Source organism: Trachemys scripta, chromosome 3, assembly GCF_013100865.1.
Source record: "Trachemys scripta elegans isolate TJP31775 chromosome 3, CAS_Tse_1.0, whole genome shotgun sequence".
Taxonomy (NCBI): domain Eukaryota; kingdom Metazoa; phylum Chordata; order Testudines; family Emydidae; genus Trachemys; species Trachemys scripta.
The window spans coordinates 84125135-84139883 of NC_048300.1; the positions used below are offsets into that span (position 1 = coordinate 84125135).

General features: G+C 40.7%; 1 long non-coding RNA gene across 2 annotated transcripts in view; it reads right to left on the reverse strand.

The window, feature by feature from the left end:
• Nucleotides 1–14485, reverse strand: part of LOC117874774 — a 65879-nt gene extending 51394 nt beyond the window's left edge. Inside the window, exon 1 of one of the 2 annotated variants that reach the window (XR_004645069.1) lies at nucleotides 14416–14485. This is a non-coding gene — a long non-coding RNA (uncharacterized LOC117874774). Of the gene's footprint in view, nucleotides 1–1742; nucleotides 1828–14415 lie in introns of those variants that run through there. The other variant, XR_004645068.1, reaches the window with a different exon arrangement.
• Nucleotides 14486–14749: the final 264 nt, after the last annotated feature.

Consider the following 14749-nt stretch of genomic DNA (forward strand, 5'->3'; position numbering starts at 1 on the left):
TTGGCTGAGGTCTGAGCGAGTCAGTAACGATCGCCAGCGACCTTTTAAACGGCCAAATGCACATTCTACCACCATTCTGCACTTGCTCAGCCTGTAGTTGAACAGCTCCTGACTCCTGTCCAGGCTGCCTGTGTATGGCTTCATGAGCCATGGCATTAAGGGGTAGGCTGGGTCCCCAAGAATAACTATTGGCATTTCAACATCCCCAACGGTTATTTTCTGGTCCGGGAAGTAAGTCCCTTGCTGCAGCCGTTTAAACAGATTAGTGTTCCTGAAGACGCGAGCGTCATGAACCCTTCCCGGCCAGCCCACGTTGATGTTGGTGAAACGTCCCTTGTGATCCACAAGTGCTTGCAGCACCATTGAAAAGTACCCCTTGCGGTTTATGTACTGGGTACCCTGGTGCTCCGGTGCCGAGATAGGGATATGGGTTCCATCTATCGCCCCACCACAGTTAGGGAATCCCATTGCAGCAAAGCCATCCACTATGACCTGCACATTTCCCAGAGTCACTACCTTTTGTAACAGCACCTCAGTGATTGCTTTGGCTACTTGCATGACAGCAGCCCCCACAGTAGATTTGCCCACTCCAAATTGATTCCCGACTGACCGGTAGCTGTCTGGCGTTGCAAGCTTCCACAGGACTATCGCCACTCGCTTCTCAACTGTCAGGGCTGCTCTCATCTTGGTATTCTGGACTTCAGGGCAGGGGAAAGCAAGTCACAAAGTTCCAAGAAAGTGCCCTTACGCATGCGAAAGTTTCGCAGCCACTGGGAATCGTCCCACACCTGCAACACTATGCGGTCCCACCAGTCTGTGCTTGTTTCCCGGGCCCAGAATCGGCGTTCCACGGCTATAACCTGCCCCATTAACAGCATGATCTCCAAAGCACCGGGTTCTGCGGTTTGATAGAATTCCATGTCCATATCCTCATCACTCTCGCCGCCGCACTGCCGTAGCCTACTCCTCGCCGCCTGGTTTTGCAGGTTCTGGTTCAGCATAAACTGCACGATAACGCACTTTACAATGTTCATGACTGCTGTCTTGAGCTGAGCGGGCTCCATGTTTGCCGTGGTATGGCGTCTGCACTATTCACCCAGGAAAAAGGCGCGAAACGGTTGTCTGCTGTTGCTCCCCTGGAGAGGGGGGCGGATATACCCAGAATCACCCGCAACAATGTTTTTGGCCCCATCAGGCATTGGGATCTCAATCCAGAATTCCAATGGGTGGAGGAGACTGCGGGAACTATGGGATAGCTATGGGATAGCTACCCACAGTGCAGTGCTCCAGAAATCGACGCTAGCCCCGGTACATGGACGCACACCACCGAATTAATGTGCTTAGTGTGGCCGCATATATTTGACTTTATACAATCTGTTTCCAAAATTCGAATTATATAAATTCGGATTAATCCCGTAGTGTAGACATACCCATAGTGTATACCCATCTCCCTTAATCTTTATGTTAACAAGCAGGCAATTACCATCACCCCCCAAAATACAACAAAAAATCCCAACTAATCAAAGAAAAATAATGTCATCAATTACACACTAAAGCCCCAATCCTGCACACATTTATGCATGTAACCTTCACACACAAGCACTCTTGTTAAAGTCAGCTAGACATCTGAAGTGTGTAAGTGTTTGCAGAATCCAGGCCTAAATAAACGAAGTAGGAAAATTCACAGGTCCTGGATTTAAGTTTTTTATAAAAAGAAATTTCCAGCATAAGATTTCACCTACCACATTTTTAAGCTATTAGTACAACATTGTAAGATGAGAAAATTCACCACTGCAAAAGGATCGGTAGGATCAACCCTCTATCCTGCTATGCTGATGCCAAAGTGAAGGAAAATGCAGCAGAACAAAATAGTTTGAAATTGTCTAAATTCCATCATGGCAGCTGAAAGGAGATAACCATTCATTTCATGGAGATGGGTTTTTTTAAAACTTATCTTTTGAGCCTTCTGCACACATGACAAGGACTCAAACCAGTGGAACTATAAGTGGCTCTAGTGGGTTAAGGACCCCACAATGGAATGCATCTTCCCCAGTGCCACCAGCAGATGCCACTATGAGTCAGCACTGAGGCTAGAGGAGATCATGTTTGTTCACATAACCAATTGGGGGATGGGGAGGGGAAGGGTGAAGACTTCCTGCAGGATCTGAAAACCAAACATTATAGAGCTATATTTGCAACAGAAAAAGTTTTAAAATATGTACCTAAATACATACAACAGATCCTATAACAGGTGGCACTTCACACAGAGTAAGTTGGCAGAGCCTAAGCCCCAGAATTAGGTTGTGTAAATAAAATGAAAGGGGAGTCCTTATACAAGATAATGTGAATAGAAATGTTTTCAGGAATTATTTTAAAGTCTTATGGCTCAGATGTGTTTCTTTTTTAAACTTTAACATTCTCCTGCAGTTTTGTGAACTCAAACACAACAGCATGTTCTGTTAGTACATGAGAATCAGAATGGGAGATGAAGCAGAAACTAAAGGGAAACTGCCCAGGCTATGTTCATTATTTAAGATGAGTGACATTCAGTAAGAAAACAAACATCATTATTAGAGTTAATTAAGGTCTATTTTTTTTAATTATTTCAGTTTTAATAATCAAAGTTCATAGATTAATAGCCAGAAAGGACCATGAAAATCATCTTGTCTGGCCCCCTGGATTACAGAACAGAACCTCACCCACTAATTCCTGCACCCAGGCCATAACTTCTGTCTGAGCTACAGCCTATCATTTAGATCTTGACTTAAAGACTACAGGTGATGGAGAATCCACCATATCCCTAGGGAAGGAGTTTTTTTTAAGATACTATTTTGATATCATGACTGTGTCCCTTTATTACTGGAACACTAACTAGGGTCCTGCTTCAGGGAAGCATCCCCATTTAAGGAAGCACTTGAACTGGGGCCTAATTTCTGAAGAAGCTATTGGGCCTGATACTCCCGTCGTTTATATTGATTTTACTCCACTGTACTCTACTGACCTTAGTGGAGTCACTCCCAATTTACACAGGTGCAAGAGGAGAAGCAGGCTCAGTGTTTATTAAAAATTAAAACGTGTTGCTACATTTTCAAGCTATGCCACATCAGGTAAAGCAATTGGAAATGATTATTTAAATAAAGAGTAACTAAAAAAGATCAAAGATGCAGTGACGGCTTAATTGACACATGTAACTTTCTCTCTTTCCAGTTATAGAGGGATGATGACTGATCGAAGGGGCTGTATTCCGACTGTGCAAGAAATGTGGAGCATGACAGGTGCAAGAAGCTAATAAATTATGGGATTTATAGGAGAGCAGAACCACAAAAGTTCCTCACAAACCTTTAGAGGTTTCATTTACAATGCTCAAGGAAAGAACTCCACACTAAATATAAAATAAGACATTCAAAACTTTTTTGCCTTTGGGGGGCGGGGAACAGCAGAAAAGGGAGCGGGATTTGGGATTGTACATGGAGATTCCTGGTTTTAATGAAGACGAATTCAGTTTGCATTGCTTTCTGGCCCTTTTATAATTATCAAGTGAACGTGTTATGGTGCTGTGTTTTGTTCTTGTAGCCATTTTGTTATAAGAGCTGGAGTGTCCACAATAATATACTTCACGTATTCTGAGCAGTGCAGGCTTTTCAATCTATTACTGTTGGACTAACTACAGTAACTCTTTTGCTTGTCCTTTAGTTTTATAGTCTCTCCCATGGTGGAAAAGGAGGAAATGGCCATCAGCCCATAAAAATACAAAACACTGATATGACAATGACTGAAGGCTATGATAATAAGTATAAGCAAATGCAATAGTCAATCATCTCAACAGCTGTGTTTAAGAATTGTTGGCTGGGATGAAGGCTGCAGTCAGTTTTACTTTTCTTTAGGTTGAATTTACTGTAAAGCTGTACTCCTGATATTCTAGTGAAGGTTCATGATGGTTAGGCAGAAACACTGCATTATCCTTTCTCCTGCAGACGAAATATTTTCCTGGTAAATTAAGTCATGTGAGCTAACTATGTGCTGCTAGCATCTTAGTGAGGTAATAAAGGATATCTCCATATTCTACAATATGTTTCCTTTTCTTTCCTTCCCCTCAAACCCTCCCTACTGTGAGTGGGTTAATAGTGCAGTCTGGATTTTCAAAGTGAGACAATGTCAATTTAAAACTCTGGGCCAGTTAATATAAACCTTCATACCGTCACTGAAATTAGTGGAGCTACACTGATTTACCCCTACTGAGGATGTGGCTTTCTAATTTGTTAATGTCCTTACTTATAATATCTTAAAAGTAGATGTTCAGCTGCTGTAAATCGCCATTGCAGTTTCACTTTCTAGTGCTCACAGTACTCCAGGGAAATGTTTCCTTGAAAAATAATAATAATTTCTAAAACAGACACTGTAATTCCATTCTGTTTCATTATATTGGGTTCAACATTGATCCCATCATAAAGACAATAGTAAAATGTCCACTGACTCCAATAGGATCAGGATCTGTCCCTTAGAGACTATTTCATATGGTTACATCCTTTGAGGACTGAAAACAAGTTTAATTCTTGGATAACAGACTCTGATTTATGATAAGGAATAAATGTTCTGTCACATCCCAATAATTAGCATATCGCAGGCAGAACGTAGACATAGCCAGAAAAATGACACGAAGTTCTGGCAGAACTTTGAGCCACATATAAAACATAAACAAGCTGATACAGACAAGACATTGTTGTACTGCTTGCCTTCAGAGAAACTGATAATAGAAAGGTCAGTGCCTCAGGATAAAACAAAACGCTAAAGATAAATTCGCCCTGGAAAGCAGTTGCAATGCCATTCCTCCACTCAGTATTCACACCGTAAAAAATTCAACACAAGGAGTTTTGGCCATATGCCTTTTTTAGTACATAAAGCAAATTCCACTTCGTAAAAGGCACATTGGGAGTTGAGCAGATCTCAACAAGGGGAATGTCACTGACCATAAGTGTTGAAGGAGGAAGAGTCTGCTGTGAAGGTTTTTTTGTTTTTCGGAAAGGGGGGTAAACCGAGCTGAGCATTTCAGTTTTCTGCAAAGATAAACACAATTTGTTAACCACAGTTCTGGAAGTGGAGGAGGGAGGGAAATAGCATGAGCTGCTCACTGCAGATAAAAAGGGAAATCCTGAGAGATAGTGGGTACCCACAGCTTCCATTTATTGCAATGGGAGTTGTATGTGCACAGGATCTCTCAAAGTTAATATGAAAGGAATTAAGTCCTGGAAACTGGTAAAACAAAGTAAAGGGCAACTTTTTGGAAAAGTTTTTTAAAGGTTCATTTCAAAATTTTAAACAGGGAAAGCAATAACTCAGAGCACTGATAATAGGATATGAAACCTGTCCCTCATAAACTTGGTCCCAGTGCAGGTCATATTGTCAGCGGCCAGAAGCCTTCAGAAGTCTATTTAAGTGGCTGTGTTAAATGGATTGGTGGTCTCAACCAATTTCCTAGTAGATGGATGTTCACATCACAGAAAAACCACCATCTAAACTGACTGTAGCTGGCAGCCAGGCAAAGGATCAAAGAGGCATGACATCCTTATGCTCAGTTCACTGCTATAACCATTCAACAACACTCCAGCTGTGGAGTTGTGCATTTGCTCACAGCACCTGGAAGAAACCAGAATGGAGAGTTCAAAGTATGGATCCGATTGTACTCTAGTATAAGCAGCACGTAGTGCCACACAAGGTATTTTGGTTAACGCCTTACCATACTCTGCACCTCCAACTCTAGCCCAAGAATTCACATTTTTTACTATTAGCCCCTTTTCCTAACTCTAACCCAATTTCTTGCAGGAGGAAAGTCTCCATAGGATCCTTCTTACGCATACCAGATCTGAATAAGAGCCTCAAATTTTGATGATTTATCATGAGAAATGTCTTCCAAACTGGTCAGATTGTGATTTCTCTCTTTTTTCTTACTTACTGTAACTTATTTGTTAATTTTCCACTCTTCCTGTGTTTCATCCTTCTTTTCCTTGTCTCTTTTTATACTTGAGTCAATAGCTACAACACAGTATAACATCGACACTATCAATGAGATGTTTTTAATGCTTGTATTTGTATTCACTATGTACTTTGTGCTGTAACAATAATGCCCTTTAACTGCTTTATCAAATGGATGACACATGCCTTTGTGTAACCTGTGTGTAGGTAGCTCATTATTAATGTACACATCTGTACCTAAACCTCAATAAAAATATAGATTAGATCCTTATCTTGGTTACACCAGGGAAAGGCTGGTGTCAGTCCATTGAATTTGCTGATTTTTTCCCTCTTCCTAAGGCTTAAGAGATTTTTCATTGTGCACAGACATGTGAGGGCAGACTTACAACACCAGTTTAGCAGCCCCTTTTCTGCTAAGAGACAGAACATCCCATTTAAAAACAAAAAACAAAACCTCATCAACATCTTGACTAGCTCCTGTTGAAAAATACGTCTCTTTGAGAAATCTGGGACTTTTTCTTAATTGCCAGCTTATTAGTGGAATGAATGTCATCAGTCTTTTTACAAGCTGCTTGAAAGCGAAGAGCCTCTTTCTTTTCCCTGAAAAATAAAAACCTACCAAACAAAAAGAAAAAACACAACAACAAAACATCCCAAGAAAGATGAAAAGAGAACAAGGAAGAGGAACTGTTGAGAGCCAGGCCACTTATTCATCTCCAAACATTGGTTTCCATGGGAATAAGTTTGGTCCTTTGTGGAGGCTGAACAACCCCTTGTATACCACGACTAATGTATCCAATGTTGCGTTTGTGTGGTCAGCTTTCCTTTTGCCTCCTAGAGTCCCCTCCACTCCTCATCCCTGCAGCAGCAAGGCTGGGTTCCACAGAAGTAAAGAAATCATTTAATAAATACGCTGAATTAGGGTTTGACCCAAAGCCCATTGAAGTCAGTGGGAGTCTTTCTATTGACTTCAATGGGCTTTGGATCAGACCCTTAGCGCACAATGGCATCCAGTCAACTTGGAAGTGAAAGTCTCAAAAAGGCTGCTAACTCTTCATATAAAACCCTCATTATTTATTTATTTAATTCCCAAAGCTCTTTATTATTACTTAGCTCAGACTATTCATGTATAGCATGAGATTTGGTATCTATTAATATTTAAAATTAAGTTGTCACCTTTATGAAAAGAAAGCCATAAACTTACCGGTAATTGCAAAAAAAGCCTAAATAGAGAATGAAAGATCATTTTTCGGATGAAACGTAGCTTAAAGCAAGCAACATTTGCAGTAAATTAAACTGCTCAAATATTCACCTGACCTGTTCATTGCTATAACCCATGGCACAAAGTGAACCTTTAAGATAATAGCTGTGAAAGGGTCATATTGGAGATGGTACATGATAGAATGGAAGATTTGGTGACCTGAGTCTGGGGTCAACAGGGTTACAGGAAAAACCATGGCCTGCCTCTTTTATTTGATCTGACTACAGTAATTCACCACTCGTCTTGTAATCCACTTTGACTTAAAAGAAAAAGAAAAAAAGGGAACTGTTTATGAATCCATTACTCAGAGGCTGCCATGAAACACATTTTCATACATTAATCCTCATCATTTCACTAACTGTCAGGGTTTTTTTCTATTAAAAAAATAAAGTAAAGGCATGTTTTCATAAATCACTAATAAAATATTTAGTGCTTTCTATTATTCCACTTTCAAAACATCCCTCCTTGTTTAAAACCTTTTAGGGTCCAATGTTTTAAAAAAAGAAGAAAGGAAAATGGATTGGCAATGTACAAAAGCCACTTAGACAGCTTGTTGGGTCCACTGTAGTTTGCTTTTATGAGGATATTTTTTTCTTTCCTATTTGGAAAAATCTATTCTCTTTGCAAGACAGAGATGCTGATGGATTTTCAATTTTTTTAAAATTAAGACTAAATCTAATTTGGTTTACCTGTCATCACAAAATTCAGCTGCAACCATAGCATTATATACAGAGACTTCAGGGATATGTGGCCTGAAAGAGGCTATGGATGTGTAGTGAAATGGATCAATCATTTGATTGTTGTTCCAAGCCTCGGCAAATCAGGGGTACAGCCATTTTGGGTACAGGGGTACAGCCTAATCTACAGTAGGAAAGAAAATCATGTTAGTAATTCAAAGCCAATGAAGCTCCTCTGATGATAACAATGGAAGCTGCAGTGTAGACAGGGTTGTGACTTTCATCTTCCCTCATGGGTTAAACAAAACAAAATGAACCCTGTCTACGGTACAGCTCCCACAATTGCTGCCCACAGGGGGTCTACATTTTGACAGTGTAGATGCAGCCTTTTTTAATCCAAGTCAGATGATGCTGCTTGCCAACCTTCAACCACATTATGGTCTGCGGAATAAACAGCAATTTGGAGAACACAACCGACATACGCTGCATTTTTCTTGTAAATGGGCCATACTGCAGATTCTACATGCGATGCACAGGAGAAAACTAGTCTTTTGAAGGAAATCCAATGAGAGCATAAGGAAAATACAGTTTTATTTCCTCAAACAAAAAGGAAAGCATGAGGTCAACATTTGCAATTGACCATAGCCTTATTCAAATGAATTTATAATTTAGGTGGTAAGAAATTCAAACTCTCACGCGTGTGAATGCTCCAGCTTTCCTACGGCTGTGCCTATGAAACTAAACACAGAATTGTATGGGATTCACTTAGGCCCAGTTTTGAGCAACTATAGGCAAAGCATTAGGGAACGGGCTAAATGTACTCTCATAAGTCCTTTGGGGCCGGGAATGTGTTGTACTATGCATTTTGTAAACTGATGTGAAGATTTATTATTAATTAATTTAGAAATTCCAAGACAAACTAAACCAATATTGTGATAACACATTTGAAGTTTTGTCATGAATAAGGCTGCGTATCTATCATAGAGATCACGGAAGTAACAGATTCTATGACTTTCCGTGACCTCTGTGACTTCTGCAGTGGTTGGTGTTGGCTCAGGGGCTGCCCGAGCTGGGCAGCCCCTGCCAGCAGCAGCAGGAGTTTGGGTGTGTGGGAGGGGGCTCAGAGCTGAGACAGGGGGTTGGGTGCGGGGCAGTGCTTACCACGGGGGAGGAGGGGTCTTCCCCGGCTCCCACCAGCATGTCCCTGCAACTCTTAGGCAAAAGGGTCAGGGGGCTCCGTGCACTGCCCGCCCCTACAGGCGCCACCCCCACAGCTCCCATTAGCTGTGGTTCCTGGCCAATAGGAGCAGCGGAGCCAGCACTTGTGGTGGGAACAGCACGCAGAGCCTCCCGGCCACCCCTCCCCTAGGAGCTGCAGGGACACACCGGTCGGAGCTGGATACAGAGCCTACCCGCCCTCCCAACCCTCCCAGCACCAGCAGGGGTCCTGGGCCACGTGCCACCATTCTTCTCCCCCTTAGCACCAGTGGGGGTCCCAGACACACACACACACACATATACACTGCCTGCACCTGGTATATAGTAAAAGTCACGGACAGGTCACGGGCTGTGAATTTTTGTTTACTGTTCGTGACCTATCTATGACTTTTACTAAAAATACCTGTAACTAAAACATAGCCTTAGTCATGAACAACTAAAAGAGAAAAGAAAAAAGGGAGAGGAGAATGAGAATTGTGAATGAAAATTTCCTAATCCTATTGTGTGTTTGAACCCTAACTATGACAGCAACCCAAACACACAAAACCTTAATACATGGTAAAGATCATAATCATCGTCCCTTGATTTAAAAAAAGGCAAAGACCTACACTGGGGTAAAAGAGAAGGAAAAAACGTTGGTTGGATTCATGAGCAAGCAAGCAAGGCTTTTTTCAATATGAGCCAAATGTCATCTGGGACCACCAAGGTCGGAAGCTTGGTTGGTAGGTGGGTTTTTCTGGAAAATACGGGCAGTGATGGAGCTAAGTAGGGTGCACAAGGAGAGCTCCAAAAGCAATATGGACGCACAGAGCCTCTTCACAAAAGGTCTGGCCTCCTGGTGGATTCCATGGCACTCACAGTTTTTGGGGGTGGCTGTACCTCATGCTCATTTCACAGGAAGACAAACACCATCTCCGGTGGAGCAACATCAAGGGGGATTCTGAAATGGGACTTTCGCAGTTTCTAGTCCCCTGTGCAGATTTATCCCACATAGGGGATGATCAGGGCTCAAACTACATTCTAGCAATACAAATTTTAATACCAAACATTTTTACTGTATTTTGTAGGTTGCGTTTTCTCTTTTTAATTATCTCTGTTCTCAAGCCAGAAATTTCTCGCATCAATCACCTTTCCCATGTAAATCTCCCTCCTCCCCTCCCCCTGTATTGATTTGTTTTTCAGAAATATTTTCTTCTCTTTGTAATATTTTACATATCTGCCAATGTTCACATTTTTAGCCTGTACAACCTTCTTGTTTGTTTCGTTTTGCTTTTGTGTTTGTCTGCAGAAATACTATTTGCATTTCTATAGCAGTTCTTTATAGATCTGAGCATCCCAAAGTGCTTTACATTTAATTACACACTGATAGCAAAGTGACTGCATGACAAATGTGGTCTTTGGGGCGTCCAGCAAAGAAGAGAAAAGCAAGCCTTCCCCAATCAGGTCAAGCCAGCCAGCCAGACACACAGACTCTGTAGTTTTCATGTAAATGAGCCACAATGCACAGTTTTCTCCTGTGATGCAGGATAAAACTAGTCTCTTGAAGAAAATCAAATATGAGCATAAAGGAAATACACCTTTTTATTTCCCCAAACAATAGTAAAACATGAGGTCGGCATCTGGAATTCACCAATACCTTATTCAAATGAATGTTAAGTAGCCACTCCTTTGGATTGCTTTCTCCCATAGCATTAATAAAAAAATTTTAAAAGTGTGGTTAAAGAAATACACAGCTACAAGGATTTATAGTCAGCCTAGATCATCCCTAGGCAGTTACTGTATTATTCCCCTCCTCCTCTTCTCATAAATGTTATCCTTCCCTTTTGTGATAGTTCATCTTTTTTTTCAGTAGCAAACCATCCTTCAAACTAAGAAGGTAATCCAAAAAAAAAAATTTTTTTTTAACCAGAGAACAAATCAAAATGGAGTTTATGAAATTAAACCCCTGTTTTAATAATAAAATGCTGTTAGGCTAGCCTTGAGTTCCCTATCACCTTATGGAGAAACCAAAATGAAGAGGGTATCTAAAATGCAGCACTTTTAATTATTTCTACAAAAGTTAACTGTGGTAATAGTTACTGACTGATGCCATTATGGTCACATATTTTTAGTGACCAACTGACCAAGATATTGAATATGCTATTTAAACTTATGATCATGGGACCTTCAACATAATAGCATATGGTAGCCTTTTCATACTACACTCAAATATGAAGGCTTCCACTTTCTTTGTCTAATTTTCTTGCTATTGATTTTCTGAAACAAGGTAGAAATCCAATAATACCTCACGCTTCTACAGCGCGTTCATCAAGAATCTCAAAGTTCTTTGTAAACATTAGTAATAATTCTATATCTACCTCAGACAGGTGGTGTGCTATAATTATCCCCATTTTATAGATGGGGAAACCGAGGCAAGCTCACAGAGTAAGTCTATAGCAAGGCCAGGAATAAAACCCAGATCTCTTGGTTCCCAAACCTATGTTTTAACTAGATTAGTGTTTTCCAGGTAGTTTGTCACAATGCCCGGGACAGGTTGGGGTGTCACAAAAGGCAATCAAGAGGGTTGTGAAGCACTGGACATTTTATTATAATCTAAACCAAAGAAAATCTCATTTCCGCACTCCCAGCCCACCCTTATCCTTGAAGGTCAAGTTTTCTCTGGCAGCTTCTCAAAACACCCATAAGTAAATTAGATAGGCTTATTGTTACCATTGATACTTTTTTTCCACTTTCAGATTAAATATAAGGAGGTTGAAAACTTTGACTTCCAATAAGGGATCACCAACCACTAGAATCATGGTTCCTCTCAAGTAATCTGTCCTTCAAGAGAATGCTGAGGCATGCAGAACTCAGTTCATGGATGGCCTAAGCCTAAACTAAATTCATGTTCCAGAGTTCTTTAACTGCAGCTCTATATCAGCAAACAAAAATCTAAACACACACAAGCAGTCACAACTGCAATATAATAAATACATGGCTCCTTATACTATAGACTCCTGATCCCGCATGATGCTGGCTGTTCACAACTCCCACAGACTTTAACGGGAGTTGTGTTTCTCAGTACCTCTCATGAACTGGGCCTGGATTCCCGCAAGCTATGAAAACATAAAGAGGATGTGCATTCTTGTAAACGGAGTAAAGACTGTTTTCAGCCTAAAGAGCAATAAAGATTTGCTTTTTTCACTGCAAGGCTGGTCTCGAGTCTGTTATCACTGTTTTTTTCTAATGCTATTGATTTGTTTTCTTTTAAAATACAAACAGATGCTTCTCCCAAAGTCCTTAAGCACAATATGTGATGGTGTGTAGCAGCTACCAAGACAGGCTTCACTTTGGCTAGTGCCTTCAACCACCCAAGTAATGCGCTGTCAGAGTTATCATTGTAAGAAAGTGAATGGAGGACAATATAGAATAGGAAGAAAGGTGCAACTAGATGCCTTCCTGAAAGGTCTGACTAGATCAGGGGTCGGCAACCTTTCAGAAGTGGTGTGCCGAGTCTTCATTTATTCACTCTAATTTATGGTTTCGCGTGCCAGTAATACATTTTAACATTTTTAGAAGGTCTCTTTCTATAAGTCTATAATATATAACTAAACTATTGTTGTATGGAAAGTAAATAAGGTTTCAAAATGTTTAAGAAGCTTCATTTAAAATTGAATTAAAATGCAGCGCCCCCCAGACCGGTGGCCAGGACCTGGGCAATGTGAGTGCCACTGAAAATCAGCTCGTGTGCCACCTTTGGCACACGTGCCATAGGTTGCCTATCCCTGGACTAAATAATTTAATGGCCTCTTCTGGCCTTAAAAATCTAAATCTATGCACAGGACTAAACTTTACCAAAACCATATGAAAAATAAAGAGACATTATAATTTACTGAGGATAATAAATATGAGGGCATAATGTCAGGGAGGGTGTGGTCCAAGACTCTCACAGGAAAAGTGTTATTTAGAATGTGTGGTTTCAATAGAAGTCTAATGAAGCAAGCCCTGAAAGCTGCTATAACAATCAGAGATGGGGACTAGGAGGTAATGATCAGACTCACATGTACATTTGAGCTCAGGTCTGATGTCAAACCTGGACTAAGGTTTGGGTTCAGAGTCAATGGAGCCAAAATCCTGTGAATTGCTCTCACGGGGTTTCTGACATCTTTGTCCACTTTCAAACCAAACCCAGGAAAGAGGGTCACTTGAAGGATATGACCTGGAACTAAAACCGAAGACCCCCAACATTTGGAGGAAGGAAAGTTGGGATTTGGGATGCCAGTATGGAACCATCTGATTATTAAAGACATGTTAAAAGTGTTTAAGGCACCATGCAAAGCTAAACAACAGCTAGTGCTGATGTTGGCATGTGCTCAGCCTTCACTGTCTAAAATGAAGAAGTTACCCAGGCAAACAGGTGAGTTTATTGTAGAGACACTCCTCTTTGTCTTTCGCATCTTTGCCTTATTCCCTTTACCTGTCTGCTTCGCTCTCTCTCTCTCTCTCACTCACTCAGTCGCACACCTCACCCCACTCTGGTGTAGGTCCATTATGTATGGACTGAACATTTGCAGTTTCAGATTAATTTGACCCCACTATTTGCACTTCCAATAGCTATAAATCTCTCCTTTCTTTCATCTGCTGAACATAAATTATAATTTCTGCTTCATTTCATCTTCATTTTATACCTGCTCTTTTCTTCTTGCTCTCTTTCATCTACAATGCAGAAATGATCCTCACCCCATGACCTGCTCCGCATACAAACACAAACACATTATCTCACATCTCTTCTGTACAAGCTATTTGACTTCTTTTACCCTGAAATGCTTTCTGATCAAGGCTGGAAGCCAAAATGTTGTATCTAATGGACAGGGCAATATTTTACCAAGCTTTTACTTATATACTGAAAATCAATGCAGCACAAAAATTGCTCTGCTGCTCTGCTAAATGAATGCAAGACAAACTATTCCTGGCTTACTCTAGTATAAAGAAGCTGCAATGAAGAGAAGATTATATATTCCAAATCATCTCAGCTACCCTCTTTATCATTATTATTGCCTCCATTTTCTACCACATTTTAGAGTAGATTCTAAATGGAATATTAATATTAATTTTTCTTCTTCGTGAGAGTTAGGATAATTTGGGATAATTAAGGGAGTGGGGGGTAAGAGAACCCATTGTGGGGTTATAAATCTCCAAGGAAGGTTTTAGTTTTGCATTTTACTTCTGTGGAAAAAATGTAAATGCTTCAATTAGTGTGAAAATCAGAGGCTGCCTCTCTCATTAACAAGGAGGCCTCTGACCTCTCACCTTGTCCAGAGCTGAATCCGAGGATTTGGGAGCAGGGCTGGGAGGAGAAGTGGGAGAGCTCTGAAATGAGGAACTTGGCACATTTCCTTAATGCAGATACAGCTTAAAAGGAAATAGGAAATCATCAATCTTTTTTTAGAATATCATTTATATCCAAAAAAGGCTTATCTACAGGAGCTGGCGGCCCATTGTTTGTGATAGGGACACTGCTGCATGTAATGAGAGTTTTACAATAGGCTTGAAGCCAAGATAACAAAGCTATGTGTATGAGACACTGGGCTGAATACCCTAAATGTAAACGCTTCATGTTTCATAACAAACCTGTCAATAGAGA